Here is a 7,255-nt window from a genome sequence, read left to right as displayed (position 1 = left end):
TGTTATTTAAATCCAAGTATGTCTGTCTCTATATTCCGCAATCTTTATCAAGGCATTATATTGTTTCCGGATAAATTTCCACTTTGGTGGTCCACGTGAGACTATTAAGACTCTACCTTTGCTTGAGGCAGTCTTAGGAACAGAAGTCCCTGGGGTCAAATAATGAGTACTCTAAATAGCCTGAGGCCATGATAGATTTGATAGTCATTAAACCAAATCTGTAGCTATGATTACATTGTAATCAGTCAAGTTGAGAACTTGAGGTAAGGGCAAAAAAAAAAAAAAAAAAAAAAAAAGCGGAGCAAAAAATAAGATCAGAAGTCAGGAGGATAAAAACTAAAATTAGAGAGGGCATGAGAGGGAGAATGTGGTGGGAGCTCAGAGCTCAGATAAAAGACTGTGGTCTGTGAGCAACTATGGAAGAGAGTGTAGAGGAATAATACTGGGCTAGACCATGTGGCCCCCCAAACTGGGCTTTTACCTAGGCCATTACTGATTCTCAGTCTACTTGCTTGGGTAGGGAGACGAAGGAGAGGTATTTTGAAAACTCTGATTATTTTTTTAGAGTCAAGTTGTATCTTTCCTTCTTATTTAAAACCTTCCTTCTTTTATGATGATCCACAAAGCACTGACGTCTGCAGTTTGGAGGACTGTCTCTGTATAACTGGCATTATAAACAAGCCAGTTTGGAGCATTTTATTAAATATGGCAAAAAGGTAGAGAATCCATTTTTCTGGAAAACAAAGCCCAGTTCAATCAGGCAGTGCTTGAATAGTGAAGGCAATTAGCAAACTTGCCATTGTTCACATTACTAACAAATGTGTTTGTTATTCAGAAGACTATCCGGAGCTGAAAACTAAAACAGCTTTGTGGCTTTTTTGAGGCAAATACTAAACTGTTAGAAGTGAGAGCTAACTGTTTATGGCATGGGGTCTGCTTCAGGAGCTTGGTTAAAGAAACTGGTAAGTGATGAGCATGATCTAAGGTCGACCTTAAAAATAAACAAACAAACAAACAAACAAAGAAACAAAACATCACCCAAAATGAAGAGGGATAAAATGAACTTTTCTTGGGTTGTATACAAAATACATAAATGTATAAATGTATAATAAATGTATACATTTATATATATATGTAATGTATAAATGTATAAATAGGGTAAGACAGATAAAAAGGATGTAATATTATAATAGCACATATCCACATGCAGGAAAATAAAGATGTATGGAGCAAATACCCACAGCTGGTTCTAAACTACTTGCCACCTTTGTATAAAGCTTTATGAATTTGTGTCTACCATCTTATAGCTGTATAGAAACAGGTAGAAAACCCAATAACAGATCAAAAAACAAAAACAGCAATGCTGAACCTAAAAAGAGGACTTGATCTACTTTGCTTTCTCCCTACTCTCTGCTTCACCCCAACTGTTTCGCATCTAAGTCATTTTTGATTTAGATTTGTTTGTTTCCAGGAAGGCTTCTGCACAATTTAAGCATCAATAGATTCTTTCCTTATTTGTTATTCATACAAATATGAATTTGTGTTTGAGTTATACATCTGATACAATATGTATATTATTATATATAAGTATCAGTTGGGCTTATCTCCCAGTAGACAACGTTAGGGCCAATGGCCCCCTGGGGCTCTGCCAGCAAGTTTGGGTCTGTCTGTCCACTCTTGCACTTTGTAATACTCAGCACAGAACATGGAACAGAGGAGTTGCTCCAGAAATATCTGATGAATTAAACCAGATTATCTCCCTCTTTTATCATCTGAAGAAAGTGAGACAAGAAGTCAGGTGCTTTATCTGAAGACAGTAGGAAAGACAGAACAAGTAAAGGAACGTCCATACACACGTTTAGAAGAGAGAGGAAAGGAAAACAACAAAAAAGCAAAGCTGCTGGTGTGATTAAAGCATTCTCTTTCTCTCTCTTTTTTCTTTAAGGAGGCTACATACCCAGCATGGAGCCTAATACATGGCTCGACTCACAACCCTGAGATCAAGAGTTGGCTTCCTAACCGACTGAGCCACCCAGGCGCCCCCACAATTAGCTTTCTTAAACCTTTATTTCCCATGATATGAAACCAGTCAGCAAGCTCAATGGTATCTGCTGCCTCCAATTGCCACTGCCACACACGTTACCCTGGTTCTAGGGAACAGTCTCCAGGGAGACTCTCTCCTCGCTGAGCCAGCCATTCTTCTACAAGAAGGGACAGAGAGAGAAACTTTCCATGGCTTGTTAAGCTACTGATGTCTGGGACATGCATCCCCCTGCCATCCAGAGATGGTGTTTTCCCCTCCTGGAGCCCTAGGGCTTAAAAATGTGCTCTACATTTCAGGCAGGTCAGCTTGAAATTGTGTTTAAATATAACCACACTCATGTCTAAATATAACATTCATCTAAAGCTGGACAATATTGGAATGAGTGAAAATAAGTAGAAACATGAAAGTCAAGAGCAAATAATGTCTTGGGGACCTCAGATTATAGAACTGGTAGCTGGGCCAAGTCTTCCCTATTTGGCTGTGGGTCACTTGATCTCGAAATTGGCATTTGCATTTACAGTTTTAAGCCAATTTCAGCTTTCTTTTCTCATTTTAGAATTTACCTCCAATGAATCGAATTACTAGAAAACTTGGTCTCTCAGAAAAAAAAACTAACAACTTTGTGGCAGTTTTTAAAACTGAGAGTCAAGACCCGTGATCTCTCTCTACTCTGGCAGGTTTCAGCTGCCTCGACCAATGGAGCAGAGTTTCTCAAACTCAGTAATGTTGGCACTTTGGGTCACAGATTCTTTGCTGTTGGGGGCCGTCCTGTGCATTGTAGACTATTCAGCAGCACTGGGGCTTGAAGCTCTAGGCCGACCTCCACCATTCCCCAGTTGTACAAACCAAAAGCATGTTCAGATGTTGGAAAACTTTCTGTGGGGAGCAAAACTGCCTCTGATTGAGAGCCCCTGTAATAGAGTATGGTGGAAATGAAGTTACAGGACTTCAAAGGTCACTCAGCATTCTAATTTTCTTGGGATTCTTGTTCTGGGAGAAACCAATTGCTATGGAAATCTAACTACCATGAAACTTCCATGCTGGAGAGGTGGTATTCTGGGTGACCATCCCAGATGAGCCCAGACGATAGCCTCCCCTGAGTCTCAGCCAAATTCTCAACCCACAAAACCTGTGAAATAATAAAATTGCTGTGTTCCCCCAAGTTAGTGGGGAGGTGTATTAATACGGTAATGGCACTTGAAACAGAATTACTGGGAAATGAGAAGAATTATATAGCCAACCCAAGAGACAGGTTTTACTTGCGTTACACGTGTAGCTTATCAAATGAGGAGCAGATATACAAGTACCCACAGGCATGAAATCTGCACACTCAGTTATCTGGGTGTGTGCTTATGGTATGCTGAGAAAATAAGAATTGGCATCCGAAACTTGTTCTAATCCTTTTTTTTTCTCCCTCAAGAGAAAATATTTTAAAGATGTAAGAGTTAAAGAAAACATCTGGTTTATGGGAAAATTATAAGAACATGCTCTTCCCTCCCCCACTTCCTACTACTCCCCCAGTGGAGCATTAGCAGATTCTCAGACCTTAGCAACAAAATCAATAACAACAGGCTAACATAATTACGCTGTAGAGGGCAGATTGTGTCGGCTCTTACTTTATTAAGAAAGAACAACATGTGTGAAAGAACAGCATCCTGCAAGGACGGAAGACTCGAGAGAATGCAGGAAAGAGGGCAAGGCAGTTCACAAATATGCTGAATTGAAGGAATTAGGATCACACCCTGAAATAGCAGGAAAACGAATGTTTGCTTTCTCTGGCTTATTATTTGCTTAGTGATACTTCAGCATTTCTAAAAGATAAATGCCTTGGCTGTTGTTCTATCAGTCGCTCTGCTTTATTTAATTTTACAAAGAGGAATGCTCAGATGTTAAAATATTTGCTCTCTTTTCACTTACGATTTGTTTCATTTTCTACTCAAAATGGAATGACCCTCCAAGGTAAGATTTGAAAGCACAGAGATTACTTCGTGTTCATCTGGCACTGGTTCTGTGATAAGTTCTTGGCATATTTTCATTATTTTACAAAACGCCCCTGGGAAGTGTTTTGAAACAAAATGATTTGTCCCCTTTCACCTTACTCGAGAAGGTCAAGATAAAATATTTAGAACTTCAAACCTTCCATACCAGCCCATTTTTCCCTTCGCTTGTTTCAAAACGGAAAGTAAAGAAGCCTTTCACATTGGGAGTGGACTGGGCATTTGCCTGCCTGCCCTGAAACTCCTTTCCTGGCCTTCCCCTGCTTTACTTAGTGCTGCAGGGACTGCTTCAGCCACACCACCTTTCCCAGGCTCCTCTGCCACCTGCTTCCACTGATGCTCAACCAACAGGAGACACAGGAGGGACTGAAGGGTGGGAGAGGGGAGCTCAGGAGCATCAGGAGCTCCCTGATGGTTCTAGTCTCTCCAGGCAACTCTAGCTTTGGATGGATGAGGTTTCAAGCCAGCTGTGCTACAACATCTCCTCCTATTGTCCTTCCAGCTCTAGTGCTGGTAGCAGCTGATATGTCCAATATTAAATTTCATCTGTTGAACACACAATGTATGTTCTGTTTTTTCCTCCCTGGGCCCTCACTAGGGAGGGAAATACAGGGAGAATTTTGTTCCATTTCCTCCCTGGGCCCTCAATAATACAGGGAGAATTTTGTTCCAAATGAAGCTCCGCTGAGACCTAGATATTATATGGTATGATTTCAGAGAACATAAAAAAAAAAAAAAAAGGCAAGAAAAACTTTGTATTATCTCTTTAGAGTTTGTTGATTGACTTTACAGTTTAGGTCAAATGCTTTTAGAGTAATATAATATAAAATTCTAGAGAAAGCCAAACGAATGTATAGCAACAGAGAACAGATCAGTGATTGTTTTGACCCAGGGATGGGACAGATTAACTGCAAGGGGCATGCTAGGAACTTTTTCCCATGAGAGAGGTATTCTGAATCATGATTTTTGTGATGGCTACATAAGTGTTTATATTTGTCAAAAGTCACCAAGCCATAAAGATAAAACGGAGCATTTTATTGCATGCAAATTATACCAGGTAAGTAGTAACGAATATTCCCCAAATCTTGTCTGCATCATTTATTTTTATGGTGTTTCTGTAATAATGATTCCTTCTTTCTCCATTTATTAACTTGAAAACTATTGTGAGGAAGAACTATCTTTTCTCCTGTATTTATTTATTTCATTATCTATATCATTATGGACTCATGGATGTTTATTCATGGATTAAAATCCAGATTTGTTCCTAAAACTTTGTTGCTAACATTTTTCCAGTTTTGGCCATTAATGCCTCCTTCAGGTGTGTTCCTGTGTTCTTTTACCAAGACTACCCCCAACTTTTTGAGCATTTTCTTACTTTGGACATCACATGATGTTCCTAGGATCACTTTATTTTATCTATCTATCTCTCTATCTATCATCTATCATCTATCTATTTATTTATATCTCCCCCACCCCTGTTCACTTTATATTTGGGATGTTCCAGCCCTAGAATTATTCACTTCTCAAAGCAACCTTGGTTCCTTTTATTTGAATGTAGTGTTTAGAGCCAGTATCTGGGTGTTAGGTATTCTCATCGCTATTGGGGTATCATTGCTCTGACCTTTAAGCAAGCAGAACTAGTTATTTTATGTATGTACACTAATCCATATGTACATATATTTTTGTATTTATATGGACACATATTAAAATTATGAGTCAATACTAAAAAAATATCATGAGTTAATACTGCTATCTCTGATTCTAATCTTATACCATGGAGTTTATTTTAGGCTTCTTTTTTTCCTTATTTATAAATTCTATTTCTAACATTAAGAAACCCTGCTCTCATTATCTATGACCTATTCACTTTTTTCACAATAAACATAATTTCAGAACTACTAGACCTTACCCTTGTTTAAAAACAAAAGCAAAAAAATAAAAAATAAAAAAAAATTTAAAAAAAGCAAAAATTTTGTTACTAACTAGATTATAATTTTTAGGTACAGTTATTTTTTGTCTTTAGCCTTATAGTATCAAGTCAAGGTACAGGTTCCCAGAGCTACTTTGGAGAGTTCTTTTCCCATGCCCTTAGGTGTGGATATATTATTTATCTGTAATAGAGTCAGGTTCATTTGCTAGTGTTTCTATTCCATTTTGAGTTACTCGCATGTCCTGATTGCTTTTAATTATTTGTTTAATCTTGGGGTATGTAAGGGATGTATGAAACATTACTATGGTTCTAGGAGTCAGAATTATACCAAAAGCTATATTCAAGGAAGTATCACTCCTCCTTCAACTCTGATACCCTATTCCCTCATCTCTCTATTCCCAAACTTTCCCCCACAAACCCTTGCAGCTAATCATCTCCTTAGTCTCTGGTTTGTCTCTCCAGAATTCCTTCTTCAGGAATGTCATTGTTAGATAAATGAGCAGATATGGATGTATGATCTTATATTTCTTTCTTACATTAAGTGTGACATACTATAGACAATTTTTGAGGGCTTAGCATTTTTTCACTTAAAGCTGTGTCATGAAAATCACTCCATAATTATTTCAGAGATTCTCCTCATCTTTAAATTTTTTCACAGCTGCATAGTGCTCCCTTATGTTATGGTTGGTAATTTTTTATTGACCTTCCACTGCTGTAAAATTTGTGTTGTTAGACCTGGACAGTTTTGTATTCCTATAAATATCCTTAAGCTTGGCACTAGGGTTGCAGTGAAGTTGCCTGGAAACAGTTTGATCTTTCAGATTCTTGTTTTCAAGTTTTGTTGGGCACTACTGGGACAAGACCCATTGGCCATCTACCTCCTGCCTTATGAATCAAGAGGGTTTCCACTCCCGCAGGTGGGAACTGGCATGGTTTCTAGACCTGTGCAAGCACTGGGAGCTATTACCTCAAATTCTTTCTGTGGCTCTCTCCTGGGTTTGGTAGTTTCCTCACACTCATGCACTGAGGAGTATTCAGTTATATACCCTGCAGGAATCCCACGTTATCTCCTCTTCAGTAGGCTGTCTAGTAAATTCAGTCTGCCATGGTCCTTGTAGATGCCTAATTCCATCTCCTCAACTCAGAGAGTCCTTTCCTTGCCCCCGCCCCCCATCCTTCCTCCTCCCTTCACCACAGCCTGGAAACTGTCTCGTGACAGTAAGATGAAGCAATCAGATGATTCATCTCATTTGTTTTCTGTCTCTCAGGAATCACTGGCCTTCT

The sequence above is a fragment of the Canis lupus genome, chromosome 22 (genome assembly GCF_048164855.1).
Source record: "Canis lupus baileyi chromosome 22, mCanLup2.hap1, whole genome shotgun sequence".
NCBI lineage: Eukaryota > Metazoa > Chordata > Mammalia > Carnivora > Canidae > Canis > Canis lupus.
This window is presented reverse-complemented; position numbering follows the sequence as displayed.